Here is a 24,692-nt window from a genome sequence, read left to right as displayed (position 1 = left end):
TTTCAAATAAAAATGTGTTTGTCGTGTATTTTTTTTTTATTACTGACTGGGTTGGTGATGTCGGGTATCTGATAGACGCCTGACCTCACCAACCCCAGGGCTTGATGCCAGGTGACATTACACATCTGGTATTAACCCCAAATATTACCCCGTTTGCCACCGCACCAGGGCGCGGGATGAGCTGGGGCGAAGCACCAGGATTGGCGCATCTAATGGATGCGCCACTTCTGGGGCGGCTGCGGCCTGCTATTTTTAGGCTGGGGAGATTCCAATAACCATGGACCTCCCTAGTCTGAGAATATCAGGCCCCAGCTGTCTGCTTTACCTTGGCTGGTGATCCAATTTTGGGGGACCCCTACGTGTTTTTTTTTTCAATTATTTATTTAATTTAAAATAACAGCGTGGGGTGCCCTCAGTTTTGGATTACCAGCCAAGGTGAGGTTGCCAGCTGTGGTCTGCAGGCTGCAGCCGTCTGCTTTACCCTAGCTGGCTACAAAACTAGGGGGAACCCTATGTCATTTTTTTTTCATTTTTTTGGCTAAATACAAAGCTAAGCACCCCTTAGTGCCACATGAAAGGTACCAAAGGGTGTTCCACTTTTTCTCCATTTTTTTTTCCACTTTCTCTCCACTTTTTCTCCACTTTTTCTCCATTTTTTTCTCCACTTATTCTCCACTTTTTCTCCTCTTATTCTCCACTTTTTCTCCTCTTATGCTCCACTTTTTCTCCACTTTTTCTCCACTTTTTCTCCACTTTTTCTCCTCTTAATCTCCACTTTTTCTCCTCTTATGCTCCACTTTTTCTCCACTTTTTCTCCACTTTTTCTCCACTTTTTCTCCACTTTTTCTCCTCTTAATCTCCACTTTTTCTCCTCTTAATCTCCACTTTTTCTCCACTTTTTCTCCACTTTTTCTCCACTTTTTCTCCTCTTATGCTCCACTTTTTCTCCACTTTTTCTCCACTTTTTCTCCACTTTTTCTCCTCTTATGCTCCACTTTTTCTCCACTTTTTCTCCACTTTTTCTCCACTTTTTCTCCACTTTTTCTCCACTTTTTTCTCCACTTTTTCTCCACTTTTTCTCCTCTTATGCTCCACTTTTTCTCCACTTTTTCTCCACTTTTTCTCCACGTTTTCTCCACGTTTTCTCCACTTTTTTCTCCACTTTTTCTCCTCTTATGCTCCACTTTTTCTCCACTTTTTCTCCTCTTATGCTCCACTTTTTCTCCACTTTTTCTCCACTTTTTCTCCACTTTTTCTCCTCTTATGCTCCACTTTTTCTCCACTTTTTCTCCTCTTATGCTCCACTTTTTCTCCACTTTTTCTCCACTTTTTTCTCCACTTTTTCTCCTCTTATGCTCCACTTTTTCTCCACTTTTTCTCCACTTTTTCTCCACTTTTTCTCCTCTTATGCTCCACTTTTTCTCCACTTTTTCTCCTCTTAATCTCCACTTTTTCTCCTCTTATGCTCCACTTTTTCTCCACTTTTTCTCCACTTTTTCTCCTCTTATGCTCCACTTTTTCTCCACTTTTTCTCCACTTTTTCTCCTCTTATGCTCCACTTTTTCTCCACTTTTTCTCCACTTTTTTCTCCACTTTTTCTCCTCTTAATCTCCACTTTTTCTCCACTTTTTCTCCACTTTTTCTCCACTTTTTTCTCCACTTTTTCTCCACTTTTTCTCCTCTTATGTTCCACTTATTCTCCACTTTTTCTCCACTTTTTCTCTACTTTTTCTATGGTCGGTCTACCCATTAGCTCTGCCATGCATAGTGTAGCTCTACACCTACTGCACATGTTACTTTATGATTGACATCTCTTTCGTACCAGAGCTGTCTAAGTCTACTCTGACCCCATATTTGTCATTACTATATTGTCCTTGTACTGTATTATGACATTTGTATCATGTGTTTCATTTCTTGCTGTGTTGCAATTTTTTTGCTGCATCCCAATTGTACCTCTACATTGTTCGAGTTTATGTTATTGTTCTCTCACTCTTATGTGATACTGATTATTGTCATTTTTCATGATTACATGCAGATAAGTCCAATCTGACGAAGGCTCAGGCCGAAACGTCATTTGTAACTTGTTTTGGACAAAAACATATATGCTTATGAAAAAAAAATTTTCTTAATACGGACCAATAAAGAGTGATTTTGCATTACTATCCGTTGTGACTTACTGACTTAGTCTGGGAGATATAGAGTGCCGAGGTTACTCACTAATTTTATCTATTATTACCTCTGAGCACCTATATACCAGTGAGCAGAGCTTCCTCTACAGTAGTTCTCCTGATTAGGCATGCCCTTACCTCATGAGCAGGGCATTGCAGCTTTGGTAGCAACCATTACGACATGGACTCTGCTGCTGTGGACCCGGGGAGAGTGAGTGCAGATTCATTGCACCCACACTCCTCACATGAAGGGTCCGCACTCCTAGAAAATGGGGGATACGTTCCCTGAGTGTCTCCCCCCCATATTCTAGACGGTCCAGAGTCGTCGTGGGACCCCTTTATTTTTTTTCTTACAATAAATTGGTGAAAGAGGAAATGTTTTGGGGACTGTTTTTTCAAATAAATTTCTTTTGTCGATTTTTTGTTTTTGTTAGTACTGACAGTTTATGATGTTGGGTATCTAATAGACGCCATGACATCACAAACTGCTGGGCTTGATCTCAGGTGACTTTACAGCTAGTATCAACCCGATTTATTACCCCGTTTGCCACTGCACCAGGGCACGGGATGAGCTGGGGTGAAGCGCCAGGATTGGCGCATCTAGTGGATGCGCCACGTCTGGGGTGCCTGCGGCCTGCTATTTTTAGGCTGTGAAGGCCCAATAACTATGGACCTTCCCACCCTGAGAATACCAGACCACAGCTGTCCGCTTTACCTTGGCTGGTGATCCAATTTGGGGGGTCCCCTACTTTTATTGTGTAATTATTAATATTTATAAAATAATTATAAAAAAGAGCCTGAGGGGACCTCCACATTAGATCCCCAACCACGGTAAAGCTGCCAGCTGTGGTTTTCAGGCTACAGCCGTCTGCTTTACCCTAGCTGGCTATCAAAAATGGGGGGACCCAACGTAATTTTTTTTTTTTAACTATTTTTTAAATAGAAAAAATTAATGGGCTTCCCTGTATTTTGATTGCCAACCAAGGTAACGGCAGGCAGATGGGGGTGGCAACCCATAGCTGTCTGCTTTATCTGCGCTGAGAATCAAAAATACCGCGGAGCGCTACGTCATTTTTTTAAAGATTTATTTTTACAGCACTGTGATGTCCAGCAATCAAAATACAGGGAAGCCCATTTTATTTTTAGTTATTTAAATAAATAATTAAAAAAAATATATGTTAGCTCCCACTGCATTTTTTGTATTGCTAGCTAAGGGTAATCCAAGCAGCTACTGGCTGCTAACCCCCACTGCTTGGTGTTACCTTCACTGGCAATGGAAAATCCAGGGAAGCATTTTTTTTTTTTTTTTGCCAAAAAGCTACAAAAAAAGGACGTGAGCTTCGCCATATTTTTGTATGCTAGCCAGGTATAGCAGGCAGGTGCTGGAAGAGTTGGATACAGCGCCAGAAGATGGCGCTTCTATGAAAATGCCATTTTCTGAGGTGGCTGCAGACTGCAATTCGCAGCAGTGGGGCCCAGAAAGCTCAGGCCAACCTGTGCTGCGGATTCCAATCCCCAGCTGCCTAGTTGTACCTGGCTGGACACAAAAATGGGGCGAAGCCTACGTCATTTGTTTTCTAATTATTTCATGAAATTCATGAAATAATAAAAAAAGGGCTTCCCTTTATTTTTGGTTCCCAGCCGGGTACAAATAGGCAACTGGGGGTTGGGGGCAGCCGTACCTGCCTGCTGTACCTGGCTAGCATAAAAATATGGCGAAGCCACATAATTTTTTCAGGGGGCAAAAAACTTCTGCATACAGTCCTGGATGGAGTATGCTGAGCCTTGTAGTTCTGCAGCTGCTGTCTGTCTGTATGGAGAAGAGCAGACAGCAGCTGCAGAACTACAAGGCTCAGCATACTCCATCCAGGACTGCATGCAGAAGTTTTTTGCCCACCAAAAAAATGACGTGGGCTTCGCCATATTTTTGTATGCTAGCCAGGTATAGCAGGCAGGTGCTGGAAGAGTTGGATACAGCGCCAGAAGATGGCGCTTCTATGAAAATGCCATTTTCTGAGGTGGCTGCAGACTGCAATTCGCAGCAGTGGGGCCCAGAAAGCTCAGGCCAACCGGTGGTGCGGATTCCAATCCCAGCTGCCTAGTTGTACCTGGCTGGACACAAAAATGGGGCAAAGCCTACGTCATTTGTTTTCTAATTATTTCATGAAATTCATGAAATAATAAAAAAAGGGCTTCCCTTTATTTTTGGTTCCCAGCCGGGTACAAATAGGCAACTGGGGGTTGGGGGCAGCCGTACCTGCCTGCTGTACCTGGCTAGCATACAAAAATATGGCGAAGCCACATAATTTTTTCAGGGGGCAAAAAACTTCTGCATACAGTCCTGGATGGAGTATGCTGAGCCTTGTAGTTCTGCAGCTGCTGTCTGTCTGTATGGAGAAGAGCAGACAGCAGCTGCAGAACTACAAGGCTCAGCATACTCCATCCAGGACTGCATGCAGAAGTTTTTTGCCCACCAAAAAAATGACGTGGGCTTCGCCATATTTTTGTATGCTAGCCAGGTACAGCTGGCAGCCACGGGCTGCCTCCAACCCCCAGTTGCCTATTTGTACCCGGCTGGGAACCAAAAATATAGGGAAGCCCGTTTTTTTTAATTATTTCACTTATTTCATGAAATAATTAAAAAACAAATGACGTGGGCTTCGCCCTATTTTTGTGTCCAGCCGGGTACAACTAGGCAGCTGGGGATTGGAATCCGCAGCACAGGTTAGCCCGAGGTTTGTGGGCGCCTCTGCTGCGGATTTCAGTCCGCAGCCGTCCCAGAAAATGGCGCTCTCATAGAAGCGCCATCATCTGGCGCTGTATCCAACTCTTCCAACAGCCCTGGAGCCGGGTGGCTTGTTGGGTAATCATGAGTTAATACTGGCTTTGTTTTACCAGCCAGTATTAAGCCAGAGATTCTTAATGTCAGGCACGTTTGACCCGGCCATTAAGAATCTCCAATAAAGGGTTAAAAAAAGACACCACACAGAGAAAAAATACTTTAATAGAAATAAATACACAGACACATTAGAGACTCCATCTTTATTACCCCCTGTCAGCCCTCCACGATCCTGCTCTTCTGTCTTCTTTCTTTCTAGTGTAGTAGTAGTGACGATTGTAGTGAGGGGCATCACTTGGGGCTGGGGAACCTCCATCCTAACTACAATGCTCACTACAATCGGGAAGCAGCGTGCAGCCTTCACTCCGTGAGTGATCACTGCTGGCTGCTAGCGGTAACAGCGGTAACGCTGACAGACGCGTTACCATAGCAACGGTGCTCCCGGAGCCGCGGTTAGCGGTGACGTCACCGCTAACTGCGTTGCTATGGCAACGGTGATCTCCGTTAATGACCGGCTGTGTCAGCCGGTCCCTAACGGAACGGGGAGTCGACCGTGTGCTAGAGCATGTCGCCGGTACACGGCGATACACATATGTGCACCGTGTACCGGAGAGATGCACTCGCAGGTCCTACATGACGTGTCATAGTCATGTGACCAGTCTGTAGCCAATGAGATAATAGCCACGTGACTGGTCACATGGCTATTTTGACGTCACGATAGGTCCTGCTTCTCTGCTGGCAGTGCAGGTCACCGGGAGGATTCAGCGATCATCGGATGGAATAGCGGCAGGAGACAGAGTGCAGAAGGGATCGCGAGGACTGGTAAGTGTTATGGCAATGTTTATTAACTGTTTGTGTACATTTATAATGCATTTTTATGTGTTTGTGATTGCCTCCCATTATAGCCTATTGGTTCTAGTTCGGTTCGTCGAACGTTCGACGAACCGAACTCGAACGGGACCCCCGTTCGGCGAACCGGCCTCGAGCCGAACCGGGACCGGTTCGCTCATCTCTAATGATTACTGATATTTATTAGACACAATATAATTGAATTTATATTTCCATTCAGTTAAAGAAATTATAGTTTAAATTAATTTTATGAATCAATAAAATTCTTCCGGAACTACATATTCCAGCCAGTAAGCGAGGGTTACTGAGCTTCACGGGGTGCAGTGAAGTATTGGGTTGCAGGGAAGTCCATAGTTTAAGAACAATATCATAGTTGTGATAACTGTGTAATTGTTTAATTTCCTTAGAGAATTGTGTGTCTATTTGTCTGTGATACTGTGAAGAAAAAAAAATAGTGTGTCTTGTGATTTAATTAGTAGTAGTAGCCACAACTGTTTCTAAATTCTTCCAGATCTACATATTCCAGCCAGTAAGTGAGGGTTACTGAGCTTGCGAGGGTGCAGTGAAGTTCATAGTTTAAGCACACTATCATAGTTTGACACAATAGCATAGTTTGAAGTTATCCTTACAAGTTTCCCATTGTGTTTTCTTTCTTTTTCTACTTTTATCTGTACTGTTTATCGCCATTTAACCCCTTCACGACCATGGACGGATATATCCATGATGGAGCGTGTCCCGTTAAGCTCCGCTCCCTTTCGTTTTCCCTCCGCCGGGAGCAGAGAGAAACAGGAAGTGACTGAATCTGCTGTATAGCTGTGATCAGCAGATCAGCAGATAGATAAGAGCGATCGGATTACTGATCGCTATAGCCCCCTAGGGGGACTAGTAAAATAAAAAAAAATAAAAAATTAAAAAAAAACAACCTAAAAGTTCAAATCACCCCCCTTTCCCCCCATTGAAAATTAAAGGGTTAAAAAAGAAATATACACATATTTGGTATCGCCGCGTTCAGAAATGCCCGATCTATCAAAATATAAAATCAATTAATCTGATTGGTAAACGCCAAAATTACATTTTTTGGTCGCCGCAAGTTTTACGCAAAATGCAATAACAGGCGATCAAAACGTAGCATCTGCGTAGAAATGGTACCATTAGAAACGACAGCTCGAGACGCAAAAAATAGGCTGTCACTGAGCCATAGATTCCAAAAAATGAAAACTCTACGGTTTTCGGAAAATGGCGCAAAACGTGCGCCACTTTTATTGGACAAGCTTGTGAATTTTTTTGAACAACTTAAATACAAGTAAACCTATACATGTTTGGTGTCTACAAACTCGCACCGACCTCAGGCATCATACCCACACATCAGTTTTAACATATAGTGAACACCGTGAATAAAACATCCCAAAAACTATTGTGCCATCACACTTTTTTTGCAGTTTTTCCACACTTGGAATTTTTTTGCTGTTTTCCAATACACCATATGGTAAAACGTATGGTTTCATTTAAAAGTACAACTTGTCCCGCAAAAAACAAGCCCTCATATGCCAAAATTGACAGAAAAATATAAAAGTTACTGCTCTCGGAAGAAGGGGAGCAAAAAACAAAAACGCAAAAACGGAAAGTGCCCCGGGGCTGAAGGGGTTAATAGGTGCTCCATGGACAATGCTAGAAAGTGTGTGTCTTTTCAGATGTATGCATGCCTTGAACAGATGTTCGAGGGTGAATATGTCTGCACTCGATGCAAGCATGTTACATATTTGGAAGCCCAGGTAACTGATCTAAATATGCAGCTTGCAGACTCTGGGGCATTGCAAACCTGGAGAGGAGTTTAGAGCTCACTGAGCATGCTTTGGCTGGGGCCAGTGCTATGGAGGAGGGTGGAGGTGGGGAACGTCAGGACTCGGAGTTAGGTAGCTGGGTAACAGTTAGAAGAAGAGGTAGGGGGAAAAGTGTCAGGGAGCCTAGTTCTGATCTGGCACAACCTAGTAAATATGCCTGTTTGGCTGATATTAGGAATGCAGGCCCACGACTAGGATCATTACAGCAGGACGTTGCTCCTAACAACCAGGAAAACGACTACTGTAGGAAGGAGGGAAATAGGAGTGTAGCAAAGGCCAGACAGATGTTGGTGGTCGGGGACTCTATAATTAGGTGGACAGACAGGGTCATCTGTCGCCGAGACCATGAATGCCGAACAGTGTGTTGTCTGCTGGGTGCTCGGGTTTGGCATATTGCGGATTGGATAGACAGATTGCTGGGTGGGGCTGGGGAAAATCCAGTGGTCATAGTGCACATTGGTACTAATGACAAAGTTAGACGCAGGTGGAAGGTCCTTAAAAAAAAATTACAGGGAACTAGGAAAGAAGCTGAAGTCCAGGACCTCCAAGGTGGTGTTTTCAGAAATACTACCGGAGCCACGAGCATCACTAGAGAGACAGCGGGAGCTTACGGAGATAAATACGAGGCTTAGAAATTGGTGCAGGAAGGAAGGGTTTGGCTTCATAGAGAACTGGGCCGACTTCTCAGTTGGTTACAGGCTCTATGGTAGGGATGGGCTGCACCTCAATGGGGAAGGTGCAGCTGTGCTGGGGGAGAAAATGGTCAGACAGATGGAGGAACTTTTAAACTAGGATCTGGGGGGAGGGTAGTGAATCTAATAAGGGGATAGATAGAGCATATAGATACAGTGAGACTGTAAGGGTCAATGAAGGATTAGGGGGGCTGGGACATGCAAGGAAAGAAGGGAGTCTAGGAGTAAGGAATGCATTAAGTGTATTAAATGTCTGCTGACAAATGCAAGAAGTCTTGCAAACAAAATAAATGAATTGGCGACTCTTATGTCAACCATGGATTATGATGTGGTGGGCATTATGGAAACCTAGCTGGTTGAGAGACATGACTGGGTGACAAATGTAGAGGGTTATACTACATTTCGGAAAGACGGGAAAGACAAAAAGGTGGTGAGGTGTGTATATTTATCAAATCTACCCTAAGACCTATGTTCAATGATGACATTGGGAGGAACTACAATAATGTACTGTACAGTCAGTATGGGTAAATGTACATGGGGAGGGGAATAATGGAAAAATGCTAATTGGATTTGCTATAAGCCTCCTAACATACCTGAACAGGTAAAGGGTGAAATGCTGTAACAAATCGAAAAGGCAGCTAATAATAATAATAATAATAATAATAATAATAATAATAATTGGGTCCTTATTATGGGGGATTTCAACTATCCAGACATTCAGTGGGACATAGAATCTTTGGGTTGTGCTAAAAGCTGTAAGTTCTTATTTACTATTGAAGACAATTAACTCTCTCAGATGGTAGATGAACCGACGAGGGGAGAAAATTTGCTAAATCTGTTCCTGTCAAATAGACCGGATTCAATTTCAGATCTACAGGTCCGGGAACACTTGGGCACCAGCAATCATAATATGGTAAGCTTCAAAGTAATATTCAATAGAACATTTGAAAGGGGAAATGCGAAAACCTGGAGTTTTAGGAAAGCGGTTTTCAACAAATTAAGGGAAACGCTTAATTGTGGGGATTGGGACAATGTTATGGTAACTGGGGATACCGGACATAAATGGGGTAAGTTTAAGGATATACTCCTAGAGTCCTGTAAAAAACATACTCTCTGGTAATAAAATGCCCAGGAATAAAAATAAACCAGTGTGGATAAATAAGACTGTACAAAGTATAGTAAAACAAAAACAAAGGGCATTTAAAATCTTGAAGGCTGAAAATACAGAAATAGCATTTCAGAAGTATAAAGATATCACTAGGAAATGTAAAAAAGAAATCAAGCAAGAAAAATTAGCTACTGAAACAAAAATCACCAAGGACATTAAAATAAATCCCAAAATCTTTTATAGATACATTAATGCCAAAAAGAAAACAATTGGCCCCTTAAAATATAATGACAAGTTAGTCATACAGGTCAAAGAAAAGACAGATATTAAACAGGCACTTCTCATCCATGTTCACCAAGGAACTGACTGTTCCAGGTCAACAAGTCAAAAATCAAAGTTCACCACCCAATATAATTAAATTTAACACAAGAAGTACACCTGCATCTGAGTAAATTAAACATTGACAAATCCCCAGGCCAAATGAGCTCAGTAATCGACAGACCGCTGTATCTCATCTTCTAACGGCTGCTTTACACGTTTCAATTAAACGTGCGATCGCATTTGCGATCGCACCCGCCCCCATCGTTTGTTCGGCACGGGCAATTTGTTGCCCGTGTCGCACAATGCTGTAACCCCCGTCACACGTACTTACCTTCCATATGACCTCGCTGTGGGCGGCGAACATCCACTTCCTGAAGGGGGAGGGACGTTTGGCGTCACAGCAACGTCACACAGCGGCTGGCCAATAGAAGCGGGGAGCAGAGATGAGCGGGACGTAAACATCCCACCCACCTCCTTCCTTCAGCATTGCCGGCGGGACGCAGGTAAGCGGTGTTCATCGTTCCCAGGGTGTCACACACAGCGATGTGTGCTGCCTCGGGAACATTGAACAACCGGACGTTCAATTTTTAGAAAATGAACGACGTGTATGCGATCAACGTTTTTGCGTACAATCGGAATCGCATGTAGGTGTCACACGCAACTACAACACTAACGATGCGGGATGTGCGTCACTTACGACGTGACCCCGCCGACACATCGTTAGATATATTGTAGCGTGTAAAGCCCGCTTAAGACTCGCTTGTAATGGTTGATGCCTCAGGATTGGAGGATTGCTGATGTGGTACCGATATTTAAGAAAGGTAAGAGGGTGGATCCAGGCAACTACCGTCCAGTAAGCCTGACATCAGTAGTATGCAAAGTTTTTGAGGGTATTTTAAGGGATGACATGCAAAAATATATTGCAGAAAATAATTTAACTGACAGACAGCATGGATTCATGAAAGATAAGCCATGTCTAACCAACATGTTGGGGTTCTATGAGGAGGTAAGTGCAAATCTGGATATTGGTAATGCAGGTGATGTGATTTATTTGGACTTTGCAAAGGCATTTGATACTGTACCTACCACAAAATAGCCTTATACTAAAGCTCCAGAAGCAAGGACTAGGTGTTGTGAATCAGCGCCGCCATAGCCGGAAGCAGCCTGCTGCAGTTTCTGTTGCGCCCAGGCGCCGCCTGCCGTTTTTGGCCGTACCTCGGGTCGTCAAGCTGGCTGCTTCCTCCTCCACGTCTAAGTGTGGAGAAGTGGTTAGTGCACATGCGCGTGCCAATTTACCCCAGCCAGAGCCTAAGTCCAGTATTTTGCCTAGTGAGCATGCTCAGCCTGATAGTTCCATTTCTGAGGCCAAGTCCTCGATTCAGGCTACTGCGCATGCTATCACACTTTGTGCGAAAAGCCTCTTTGCACAGGTACTTGGACATCGTGCCGTGTCTAAGTCCTGTGTTGTGCCTACTGAGCATGCTCAGGCAGATAGTCTGATTTCCGAGACTCTTATTCAGGCCACTGAGCATGGTTTTTAGGTTTTTAGGTTTTTGCACCCAGTTCGGACTTAGAATGGTGTTCCAAACGTTATTCCTAATTAAACGCTACTGGTGTGACCACCTGGCCTGACGTGTCCTTCACACATGTGGCCAGTCGAGAGGTGACCAGAAACGCTAATCAGAGGACCGCTCGGCCTGACGTGTCCTACACACATGGCCGACAGGGCGCTTTCGCGGCAGTCTACCGGTCAATGCTACCTGGTCACCACCCGGCCTGACGTGTTCCCTGCACACGTGGTCGATGTAGCGCCAGGTGCACCAAAACGCTAACTGGGTTGTCGTCCGGTCTGACGTGTCCCTACACACGTGACCGGTTCCCAGGTTTCCTAGGTTCTCAGAGCCACCCAGCTCTGTTTTCTCAGCCTAAACTTTGGGTTGCCAGCAGCTCCTTTGTCATCTGGAGCAATGTGGGCCCCAACTGGCGATTGGGATATTTACCACCTTATCCTGATCTGCCAGTCCCCCCGTAACACTAGGGGAAACGATATACAACTGGGTAAGGAATTGGCTAAAAGATAGGAAACAAAGAGTAGTCATGAATGGTACATTCTCTAAATGGGCTATAGTCAGCAGTGGTGTACCGCAGGGATCTGTGCTAGGACCGATTCTTTTTAATCTCTTTACCTTGTGGATGGGATTGATACTAAAGTGTCAGTCTTTGTTGATGACACCAAACTATGTAGGATATTAAAAACTGACCTTGATAGTACAATATTAAAAAACGATCTGAATAAGATGTCAGAATGGGCAGATACTTGGCAAATGAGATTTAATGTTGATAAATGTAAAGTAATGCACCTAGGACGGAGTAATCCTAGAGCTGCGTATACATTAAATGGAAGTAAACTCGGGACTACAGAATAGGAGAAGAACTTGGATATTCTGATTACAAATAAGCTGAGCAGCAGTACTCAATATCAGGCAGCAGCTGCAAAAGCAAACAAGATTTTAGTGTGTATAAGAAGGGAGATTAGATCCTGTGATCCCAATGTATTGTTACCACTCTATAAATCACTTGTAAGGCTACATCTAGAATATTGGATCCAGTTTTGGGCTGCACATTTTAAAAAGGACATTCAGAAGTTAGAGTCAGTTCAAAGGCGGTTACCTAGATTACTATAAGGCTATGTGCGCATGTTGCGTAAAAACATGCAGTTACGCTGCGCTTTGTAGCGCAGCGTAACTGCATGCGTCCTGCGTCCCCTGCACAGTCTATGGAGATTGTGCAGGGGCCGTGCGCACGTGGCGTCTAAGAGCGCAGCGCTTCGGCTACTGCCGAAGCGCTGCGCAAAAAGAAGTGACATGTCACTTCTTTCCTGCGCTTTGCCGGCAGCTCCTGCTCTGTCTATGGCAGGAGCTGCAGGCAGAGCGCATGGAATCGGCGCTCACTACGGACATTTCTGCAGCGATCTAAAGCGCACATGTGCTCTTCAGATCGCTGCAGAAATATCTGCAGGGCTAGTACGCAACGTGCGCACATAGCCTAAGGAATGGAAGGCCTCCCATATGATGAGAGGTTGAAAAAGCTGGATTTGTTTAGCTTAGAAAAAAGACATCTCAGAGGAGATCTCATTTATATGTATAAATACATGTGTGGTCAACATAAGAAAATGTGCTCCACTATTGCTAATGCGATCCAGTGTACATCTTGTCTCATGTATGCAGTCCTTGAAAAGCCGTTCGAGGGTGCATACTGTTGTTCGAGATGTGAGCAAGTTGCACATTTGGAAGCCCAGATACTGGATCTAAATGAGCAGCTGGCAACTCTGAGATGCATTAGCAATATGGAAAGGAGTTTGCTGCTCACTGAGCAGCAGCTTGCTGGGTCAGATGTGGGGGAGGATCGTAGTAGGGAGCGGCAGGACGGTGAGGTAGGTAGCTGGGTGACAGTTAGAAAGGGGGGCAAAGGGAAAAGTGCTAGGAAGGCTAGTCCTGAACTGACACACCCCAATAGGTTTGCAAACTTGGCAGATGAGGGGGATGTCATTACAGGGGTAGCATTGCTGCAGCAAGGCATGACCTCTGAACGCCAGAGGAGTGTCTGCTCCAGTAAGGGGGGGAATAGGAGTGCAGGGCAGGCAAGACAGGTACTGGTAGTGGGGGACTCAATTATTAGGGGGACAGATAGGGCAATCTGTCACAAAGACAGGGATCGCCGAACAGTGTGTTGTCTTCCTGGCGCTCGAGTTCGGCACATCACTGATCGGGTTGACAGATTACTGGGAGGGGCTGGGGAGGACCCAGCGGTCATTGTACACATTGGCACAAATGACAAAGTTAGAGGTAGGTGGAAGGTCCTTAAAGATGATTTCAGGGAATTAGGTTGTAAGCTTAAAGAATGGACCTCAAAGGTGGTATTTTCGGAAATACTACCTGTGCCACGAGCCACACCAGAGAGGCAAAGAGAGATCAGGGAGGTTAACAGGTGGCTCAGGAATTGGTGTAGGAAAGAGGGTTTTGGGTTCCTGGAGAATTGGGCCGACTTTTCAGTTGGCTACAGATTCTATGCTAGGGATGGGCTGCATCTTAATGGGGAAGGTGCAGCTCTGCTGGGGCAGAAAATGGCTAGAAGGTTGGAGGAGTGTTTAAACTAGGAATGGGGGGCGAGGGTATTCACTTTATAGAAGGGGAATGTAGTGCAGATAGTGACCAGGGCACAAGTAATGAAATTGGGGGTGGTACGGGGGGAAGGGTTAGGACAGTTAATACAGTAAGCAGGAATACAGGTACAGAGTCATACGTAACGTGCATGTACACTAATGCCCGAAGCCTCACAAATAAGGTGGAGGAATTAGAATTAATATTGTTGGAAGAAAATTATGATATAGTGGGGATATCAGAGACATGGCTGGATGAGAGCTATGACTGGGCTGTTAATTTACAGGGTTATAGCCTATTCAGGAATGACCGTACAAATAAGCGAGGGGGAGGTGTGTGTCTATATGTAAAATCATCCTTAAAACCCATCCTGCGTGACAACATATGTGAGGGTACTGAGAATGTAGAGTCCCTATGGGTGGAGATAAGGGGGGGGAGAATGAATAATAAAATACTGATAGGGGTGTGTTATAAGACGCCGAATATTATGGAAGAGGTAGAGAATCTCCTCATAAAGCAAATTGTTAAAGCAGCGAGTCTCGGAGAGGTAATTATTATGGGGGACTTTAACTATCCTGATATAAATTGGGGAACAGAAACTTGCAGTTCCAGCAAAGGAAATAGATTTTTGATAACAATGAAAGATAATTACCTTTCACAAATGGTACAGGACCCCACAAGAGGGGGAGCACTACTAGACCTTGTACTAACCAATAGGCCAGACCGCATATCAAATATACAAGTTGGCGGTTACTTGGGGAATAGTGATCACAAAATAATAAGTTTTCATGTATTCTTTAGTAAGATGTCTAGTAGAGGGGCTACAAGGACACTAAACTTCAGGAAAGCAAATTTTAAACGGTTGAGAGATGATCTTAGTGCAATAAACTGGGATGATGTACTAAGTAATAAAAGTACACAAAGCAAATGGGAGACTTTTATGAGCATCCTGAATAGGGCTTGTGCAGAAAATATACCCTATGGGAACAAACATGCTAGAAATAGGAGGAAACCCCTATGGCTAAATAGAGCTGTAAGGGAAGCAATAAAAGAAAAACAGAAAGCCTTAAAAGAATTAAAGAGGGTAGGTAGTGATGAGGCATTATATAATTATAGAAAATTAAATAAAATATGTAAAAAGCAAATTAAGTTAGCTAAGTTTGAGACAGAGAGACTCATTGCGAGAGAAAGTAAAAATAATCCTAAAATATTCTTTAACTACATAAACAGTAAAAAACTGAAAAGCGATAGTGTTGGCCCCCTTAAAAATAGTCTTGGTGAAATGGTGGAAGGGGATGAGGGTAAAGCCAACCTGCTGAATGACTTTTTTTCTACGGTTTTTATACAAGAAAATGCCATGGCAGATGACATGACCAGTGATACCATAAATTCACCCTTGAATATTACCTGCTTAACCCAGCAGGAAGTACGCCACCGCCTCGAAATCACTAAGGTTGACAAATCTCCGGGCCCGGATGGCATACACCCCAGAGTACTACAGGAATTGAGTTCTGTGATAGATAGACCATTATTTTTAATCTTCTCAGATTCCTTAATAACAGGGTCGGTACCGCAGGACTGGCGCATAGCAAATGTGGTGCCAATATTCAAAAAGGGGACAAAAACTGAGCCGGGAAATTATAGGCCGGTAAGTTTAACCTCTACGGTTGGTAAAATCCTTGAGGGTTTCTTGAGAGATGCTATACTGGAGTATCTCAAGAAAAATAACCTTATGACAGAGTATCAACATGGGTTTATGAGGGATCGATCCTGTCAAACTAATTTGATCAGCTTCTATGAAGAGGTAAGTTCAAGCCTGGACCAGGGAAATGCAGTGGATGTTGTGTATATGGACTTTTCAAAAGCTTTTGATACGGTGCCACACAAAAGGTTGGTACATAAAATGAGAATAATGGGGATAGGGGAAAATATGTGTAACTGGGTTAAAAACTGGCTAAGTGATAGGAAACAAAGGGTGGTTATTAATGGTACGTACTCGGACTGGGTCTCAGTTCATAGTGGGGTACCGCAGGGGTCAGTATTGGGCCCGCTTCTTTTCAACATATTTATAAATGACCTTGTTGGGGGCATGCGGAGTAGAATTTCAATATTTGCAGATGATACTAAACTCTGCAGGGTAATCAATACAGAGGAGGATAATTTTATATTACAGGGAGATTTATGTAAATTGGAGGATTGGGCTGAGAAGTGGCAATTGAAGTTTAATGTAGATAAATGTAAGGTCATGCACTTGGGTAGAGGAAATAACATTTATGAATATGTACTTAATTGTAGAACACTGGGTAAAACAGACACAGAAAAAGACTTGGGTGTATGGGTGGATGGTAAACTTCACTTTAGTGGACAGTGTCAGGCAACTGCTGCCAGGGCTAATAAAATAATGGGATGTATTAAAAGAGGTATAAGTGTTCATGAAAAAAATATAGTTCTACCTCTGTACAAGTCACTAGTGCGACCGCACTTAGAATACTGTGTACAATTCTGGTCACCGATATATAAGAAGGACATAGCTGAACTGGAGAGGGTGCAGAGAAGAGCGACCAAGATTATTAGAGGAATGGGGGGGCTGCAATACCAAGACAGGTTATTAAACTTGGGGTTATTTAGTTTGGAAAAACGAAGGCTTAGGGGGGATCTAATCACAATGTATAAATATATGAGGGGACAGTACAGAGACCTTTCCAAAGATCTTTTTACACCTAGGCCTGTGACTGGAACACGGGGGCATCCGCTACGTCTTGAGGAAAGAAGGTTTAATCATAATCACAGACGAGGATTCTTTACTGTACGAGCAGTGAGACTATGGAATTCTCTGCCGCATGATGTTGTAATGAGTGATTCACTACTAACATTTAAGCAGAGCCTGGATGCCTTTCTTGAAAAATTTAATATTACCAGTTATGTATATTAGATTTTATGACAGGGTATTGATCCAGGGAACTAGTCTGATTGCCGGATGTGGAGTCAGGAAGGAAATTTTTTCCCCATTGGAACTTGTTTGCCACATTGGGGGTTTTTTTGCCTTCCTCTGGATCAACATGTTAGGCTACGGGTTGAACTAGATGGACTTAGAGTCTCCCTTCAACCTTAAAAACTATGATACTATGATACTATGATAAAGGACTGGTACATGACTTAGTCCTTTGAAAGACAATATGAAGGACTGGGGGCATTCACTGCGAGTGGAAAAAAATCAATTCCGGCAGCTAAATAGGAAAGGATTTTTTACAGTTAGAGCAGTCAGACTGTGGAATGCCCTACCACAAGAGGTAGTAATTGCAGATACTATAACAGCTTTTAAAAAAGGGCTGGATGATTTCCTTAGTACACATAACATTGTTGGTTATAAGTGACTTAGGGACAAAATGATTAATTGGTGAAGGAAGGTTGAACTAGATGGACCCAGGTCTTTTTTCAACCTACGTAACTATGTAAAAAATAAATTAGATCTCTGTATATGAATAATAATATTTTCAATTTTATGAATAATGATAAAATGATAATGAGTAATGAATATAATCTAGTTTGTGTTTTTTTCATAAATATGTTAATTTATTCTTTTTATATTTCCTAGAATTTCAGCAGAATTGATGGAATATTAATAGTCTTTAATTCATTTTTTCCCCATACAGAAATTGTAATAACTGTATGAATATACTGTATATACAGGTAAAATATATCTTTGTACTGTGACAGAAAGGTGCGAAAGGTTGCTAATTTATTGCTATCTCTTCAGTTATCTGAAAATGCTATCGACCACTAAGGATTCTCAGTTCTTTTAAACAAGAGAAAGAAACTTCAAATTAATGATCATACTTTCATAATGCACATTATTAACTAATAATTAAAGAAACAATGTTTATTTTTGTTCAATGTATCTATATATATAATTGCCTTATTTTCTCTGTCTGTCTTGCTCCAAAATGACGTCATTACAGTGACAACCGTCGCCACACCGTGCGCTAAAGAGCCTGCGACCAACGGCTCAGCCAGCGGCACTGGCCCATACTACAAGCAGAGCCCAGTCTGCAGAACTATCTGCTGAACTACCCCCAGATGACCTATAGGAGGGGAAAAAACCTCAAAGACATGTTGGTTAAAAGCCACTATGTGGCTAATACACAAAGACTATTCGGCATAGGCCCACCAACGAAAGGATGTTTCCCATGTGGGGACTGCATGGCCTGTGCCAACATGCCTAGAGCCAAAGTCTTTAAGTCATCAGGTGGTGATAAAGAGTTCAAAATTAATCAATATATCACCTGCTCAACAACGCAGGTGATATATTATGCTACCTGTGGTTGTGGCCTCATATATATAGGCTTGACATCTCGACAATTGAGAGTAAGGACCACAGGGAGCATGTTAGGGACATTATTGCTGCCAAAAACATCACAAACCTTGAAGAATTAAAAACTATCCCTCGGCATTATAAACTAAAACATAATTGTGATCCCAGATCTTTCCTAGTAAAAGGTATAGAACATATTACCATGGGTTCCAGAGGGGGTAATATTAAAAGGAAACTACTTCAGCAAGAATGTAGATGGATCACAATGCTGCAGACCATGTACCCTGCAGGGTTAAATGAGACAAATTCCTTTGCCTGTTTTCTCTAGCTGACTCCCTGTTCAAAACACCAATCATTAGATTAATGTATCATTAGATTGTCTTATACTTGATATCTGAATTTGCTGTGCCATCTCTACTGTTTTTCGTTTTCACAATTTTAATCGGTTTTTAACAACTATTTTTTATCTATTTATATTGCAGTTCCACGTTACCCCTCTGCATCATCTCTGTGCCTTCCCTCATTATTCACTACAGACTGGGCATTATTTTCTACAATAACTTGTGATTGCTACCGTCCATGGACACTGTACACTGAGCACCCATTGAGGAACTGTATGTTAATGTGCTCTGATGTGACACGCAATTTAACTGTGTGATCACTCATACTGGATGCCTAGCCAATATGTTCTATATGTGAGATCAGCCTTGTATTCTATATTTAAGGGCTGAACTTTGCCATCTACCACCTCCTACATAAAGGGGTTTAGCATGACTTGTGGCTCCTGGCCACAACACTGGCCGGACACTATGTATTGTTGGTAACACACTGTCACATATGGTTTAAGTTACCTATGATGATTGTTCGCTGACACACTGTGCGGGTCCATGCTTTGGTGGATCGCGATCGCATCACCACTGTGGATCTGTGCGCGTGCTTGCCGCACTCCGCCTCCTGTCCGGGATCGCGCCGCTGTCTATAGGACGGCACGTGGGTACTGGCTTTCTATAGTCAGTATTCGCGTGTCTCAGCCGCTGACGAGCGGCGGTCCTGGGGCAGTGGGCGGATGGCGGCGGGCGCGCGCCGCTAATGATCCACAGCTGGTGTTATGGGGTAATGGCAGCTATATAAGATGTAAGGTGCCGATTAACGAATAGCCCCCTGAGGAAGCTCGATGTGAAATGCGCATCAGGGCATAGGAGGAGACACCTGCCACATACCAACATGGGTATGGTATACTAGCCTGACCTTATCACTTAAGCTGAACGGATCTATAGATTTTTAGATATTGTACACATGCTTTGCTGCACCTGATAGACCAGGAGCAGACTTCTATCTACTGCTTTGAACTTGGTATTTTGCTAATCGGCATTGCCTGTGTTTTTTTACTTTTTACTTTGCCTGCCACACTGGTAACTGAATTATTGTCACTTGTCTCTGACCTATCGCATTTTGACATTCTGTGGCTACATAGTCCATCCAGGCTCTTGACACTGTCATATGATACTCGGTATAATTGAGACTGGAGGGTGTTAGCCTTAAGGCCCAGTCACACTAAACAACTTACCAGCGATCCCAACAACGATCCAACCTGATAGGGATCGCTGGTAAGTTGCTAGGAGGTTGCTGGTGAGATGTCACACTGCGACGCTCCAGCGATCCCACCAGCAACCTGACCTGGCAGGGATCGCTGGAGCGTGGCTACACGAGTTGCTGGTGAGCTCACCAGCAACCAGTGTCCCAGCCCCCAGCCAGCAGCGCCGCGTGGAAGATGCTGCGCTTGGTAACTAAGGTAAATATCGGGTAACCAACCCAATATTTACCTTGGTTACCAGCGCATGCAGCTACACGTGCAGAGAGCAGGGAGCAGCGCACACTGCTTAGCGCTGGCTCCCTGCTTTCCTAGTTACAGCACACATTGGGTTAATTACCCGATGTGTGCTGTAGCTACATGTGCACAGAGCAGGGAGCAGCGCACACCGCTTAGCGCTGGCTCCCTGCTCTCCTAGCTACAGTACACATGGGGTTAATTACCTGATGTGTCCTGCAGCTACATGTGCACAGAGCAGGAGCCGGCACTGACAGCTGAGAGCTGCGGAGGCTGGTAACAAAGGTAAATATCGGGTAACCAAGGACAGGGCTTCTTGGTTACCCGATGTTTATCGTGGTTACCAGTGTCCGCAGAAGCCGGCTCCTGCTGCCTGCACATTTAGTTGTTGCTGTCTCGCTGTCACACGCAGCGATCTGTGCTGCACGGCGGGACAGCAACAACTAAAAAATGGCCCAGGACATTCAGCAACAACCAACGATCTCACAGCAGGGGCCAGGTTGTTGCTGGATGTCACACTAAGCAACATCACTAGCAACATCGCTGTTACGTCACAAAAGTTGTTCGTTAGCAGCGATGTTGCTAGCGATGTTGCTTAGTGTGACGGGGCCTTAACACTGTCATCATGATAGAATCAGATTTTAGTTTCTATCTGTCATAAATTCAACTTAGCATTGTAGGTGATCCCCACCTGAATGAACACATAGTTTGGACTAGGCACTGCCTTAGTATCCAACATATGTACCAATAGTTCACATGCATGCCAATATATACAACAAATTTTCATGCTCTATATACTTTAAGACATTGCCAAAGTGTGGTGTTAACTTTTGATCATAGATTTATACCATTTTTATATTAACAATCATGATATAGCAACTGTTGCGTCTTTTATATATCCAGGCGCTAGTTGAGGGTTACTCCAGGTGTCCCTTCCCCACTGTGAGCATCGTACGCTGTAATACTTTCCTTTTTATGTGTTTTTAATTACAATTGTGTGAATTTGTTTTTTGATTTTGTACCAATAAAGCTTTTTGTACTATACTTATGTGTAATTACTCCAATTTTCTTTATCTACGTATAGTTGTTTGTGGCATGCTCTTTGATTTTTAAATAGTTAAGACATGTTGTGAGGCATGTGACATTTGCATTCTGAGCTAATACATGAATACTATATGGCCAAAGGTATATCGTTTACTCATGAGTATGTGTCCACTGTATGCGATAAATAAGGGGAATATTTAAAAGAAATACTTCAAATTAATGATCATACTTTCATAATGCACATTATTAATTAATAATTAAAGAAACAATGTTTATTTTTGTTTAATGTATCTATATATATAATTGCCTTATTTTCTCTGTCTGTCTGTCTTGCTCCAAAATGACGTCATTACAGTGACAACCGTCGCCACACCGTGCGCTAAAGAGCCTGCGACCAACGGCTCAGCTAACCCGCTACACCCACCGTTCGACTCCGCCCCCGCACACATTACCCCACTCGGCTACACCCGCTGCTCGCCTCCGCCCCCCGCACACATTACCCCCCTCGGCTACACCCGCCGCTCGCCTCCATCCCCCACACACATTACCCCACTTGGCTACACCCACCGCTTGCCTCCGCCCCCCGCACACATTACCCACTCGGCTACACCCACCGCTCGCCTCCGCCCCCGCACACATTACCCCACTCGGCTACACCCACCACTCGCCTTCGCCCCCACACACATTACCCCACTCGGCTACACCCGCCACTCGCCTTCGCCCCCCGCACAGATTATCCCACTCGGCTACACACACCGCTCGTCTCCGCCCCCCGCACACCTTACCCCACTCGGCCACATTCGCCGCTTGCCTCCGCCCTGCAGACATTACCCCAGTTGGCTACACCCTCCGCTCACCTCCGCCCCCCACACACATTACCCCACTCGGCTACACCCACCGCTCGCCTTTGCCCCCACACAAATTACCCCACTCAACTACACCCACCGCTCGTCTCCGCCCCCCGCACACTTTACCCCACTCGGCTACACTCACCGCTCGCCTCCGCTCCCCGCACACATTACCCCAGTCGGCTACACCCACTGCTCGCCTCCGCCCCCCGCACACATTACCCTAGTCGGCCACACACACCGCTCACCTCTGACACACACACACAAATTACCCCAGTCATCCACACACACCGCTCGCCTCCGACACATGGCTGCACCACGATGGGGGCACATACCAGCATTGGGCCACATCACAGCATCAGCATATTTTTACTTAACTTTACACTGTTCATGGCCTTCTTTCATTACAAGCCATGGACATCATTAAACATTAGACTCACCTTAGATTGTGAGCCCCAATGGGGACAGTATTGCCAATGTATGTAAAGTGCTGTGGAATTAATAGCGCTTTATAAATGAATAAAATTATTATTATTATCTATTAAAACTGTTCCTTCTGTTGTTTGTCATTTTAAAACTAATAAACAATTATAAGAATGCTAAATTAAACCTAACTCATCCAGTCCATTCATTACCTTATTATTCAATCTGCTAACCTACATACACAGTCTAGACTACCCGATACGTTAGAATTGGGCCACCTTCTAGTATAAATATATACATCTTTTATGTGGTTGTGTATGGTTTGAAAAACCCCGTGACGGTTTGAGGACAGGTATATAAGTAGAGATGAGCGAACCGGTCGCGGTTCGGCTCGAGCTCGGTTCACCGAACCGAGGTCTCGTTCGAGTTCGGCGAACCATTCGAACCCATAGGAAACAATGGGATGCAATCACAAACACATAAAAACACATTATAAATGTACACATACAGTTAATAAACATTGCCATAACACTTACCGGTGCCCACGATGCGTCCTGCACTCTGTCTCCTGCCGCTATTCCTTCCGATGATCGCTGCGTCCTCCCGATAACCAGCATTGACAGGACCTTCCGTGACGTATTCAAAATAGCTATGTGACCAGTCATGTGTCTGTTATCTCATTGGCTACACACTGGTCAAATGACTATGACGCATCATGTAGGACCTGTCATTGCATCTCTCTGTTACACGGTGCACGTTTGTGTATCGCCGTGTACTGGCGACATGCTCTAGCACACGGTCGACTCCCCATTCTGCTTCCCCATTCCGTTAGGGACCGGCTGACAGCCGGTCAATAAAGGAGATCACCGTTGCCATAGCTAACCGCGGCTCCGGGAATCACATGATCGGAGCACCGTTGCTATGGTAACGCGTCTGTCAGCGGTAATGTTACCGCTAACAGCCAACAGCACTGATCACTCACAGAGTGAAGGCTGCACGGGAAGCAGCGTCTTCCCCCATGCAGTGCTGTCTGCTGTAGTAGAGCTGCATGTGTTGAACGAGAAAGACAGAAGAGCATGGATCGTGGAGGGCTGACGGTGAGTAATAAACATGGAATCTCTAATGTGTCTGTGTATTTATTTCTAATAAAGTATTTTTTTCTGTGTGTTTTTTTTTTAACCCTTTATTGGAGATTCCTAATGGCTGGGTCAAACTTGCCTGACATTAAGAATCTCTGACTTAATGCTAGCTAGTAAAACAAAGCCAGTATTAACTCATTATTACCCAGCAAAGCCACCGTCACCAGGGGTGTTGGAAGAGTCAGATACAGCGCCAGATAATGGCGCTTCTATGAATGCGCCATTTTCTGGGGTGGCTGCGGATTGCAATTCGCAGCAGAGGCGCCCAGAAACCTCGGGCTAACCTGTGCTGCGGATTCCAATCCCCAGCTGCCTAGTTGTACCCGGCTGGACACAAAAATGGGGCGAAGCCCACGTCATTTGTTTTTTAATTATTTCATGAAATAAGTGAAATAATTAAAAAAAAGGGGCTTCCCTATATTTTTGGTTCCCAGCCGGGTACAAATAGGCAGCTGGGGGTTGGGGGCAGCCGTACCTGCTTGCTGTACCTGGCTAGCATACAAAAATATGGCAAAGCCCACGTCATTTTTTTGGTGGGCAAAAAACTCCTGCATACAGTCCTGGATAGAGTATGCTGAGCCTTGTAGTTCTGCAGCTGCTGTCTTCTCTCCTGCATACACTAGGGAATGGAGCATGCTGAGCCTTGTCGTTCTGCAGCTGCTGTCTGCTCTCCTCCATACAGACAGACAGCAGCTGCAGAACTACAAGGCTCAGCATACTCCATCCAGGACTGTATGCAGGAGTTTTTTGCCCCCTGAAAAAATGATGTGGGCTTCGCCATATTTTTGTATGCTAGCCAGGTACAGCAGTCAGCTATGGGCTGCCCTCAACCCCCAGCTGCCTATTTGTATCCGGCTGGGAACCAAAAAATAAAGGGAAGCCCTTTTTAATTATTTCATGAATTTCATGAAATAATTAGAAAACAAATGACGTAGGCTTCGCCATATTTTTGTGTCCAGCCAGGTACAACTAGGCAGCTGGGGATTGGAATCCGCAGCACAGGTTGGTCTGAGCTTTCTGGGCCCCTCTGCTGCGAATTGCAGTCTGCAGCCGCCTCAGAAAATGTCACTTTCATAGAAGCGCCATCTTCTGGCGCTGTATCCAACTCTTCCAGCTGACC

This window comes from Anomaloglossus baeobatrachus, chromosome 7 (assembly GCF_048569485.1).
Source record: "Anomaloglossus baeobatrachus isolate aAnoBae1 chromosome 7, aAnoBae1.hap1, whole genome shotgun sequence".
In the NCBI taxonomy this organism is placed as follows: Eukaryota; Metazoa; Chordata; class Amphibia; order Anura; family Aromobatidae; genus Anomaloglossus; species Anomaloglossus baeobatrachus.
This window is presented reverse-complemented; position numbering follows the sequence as displayed.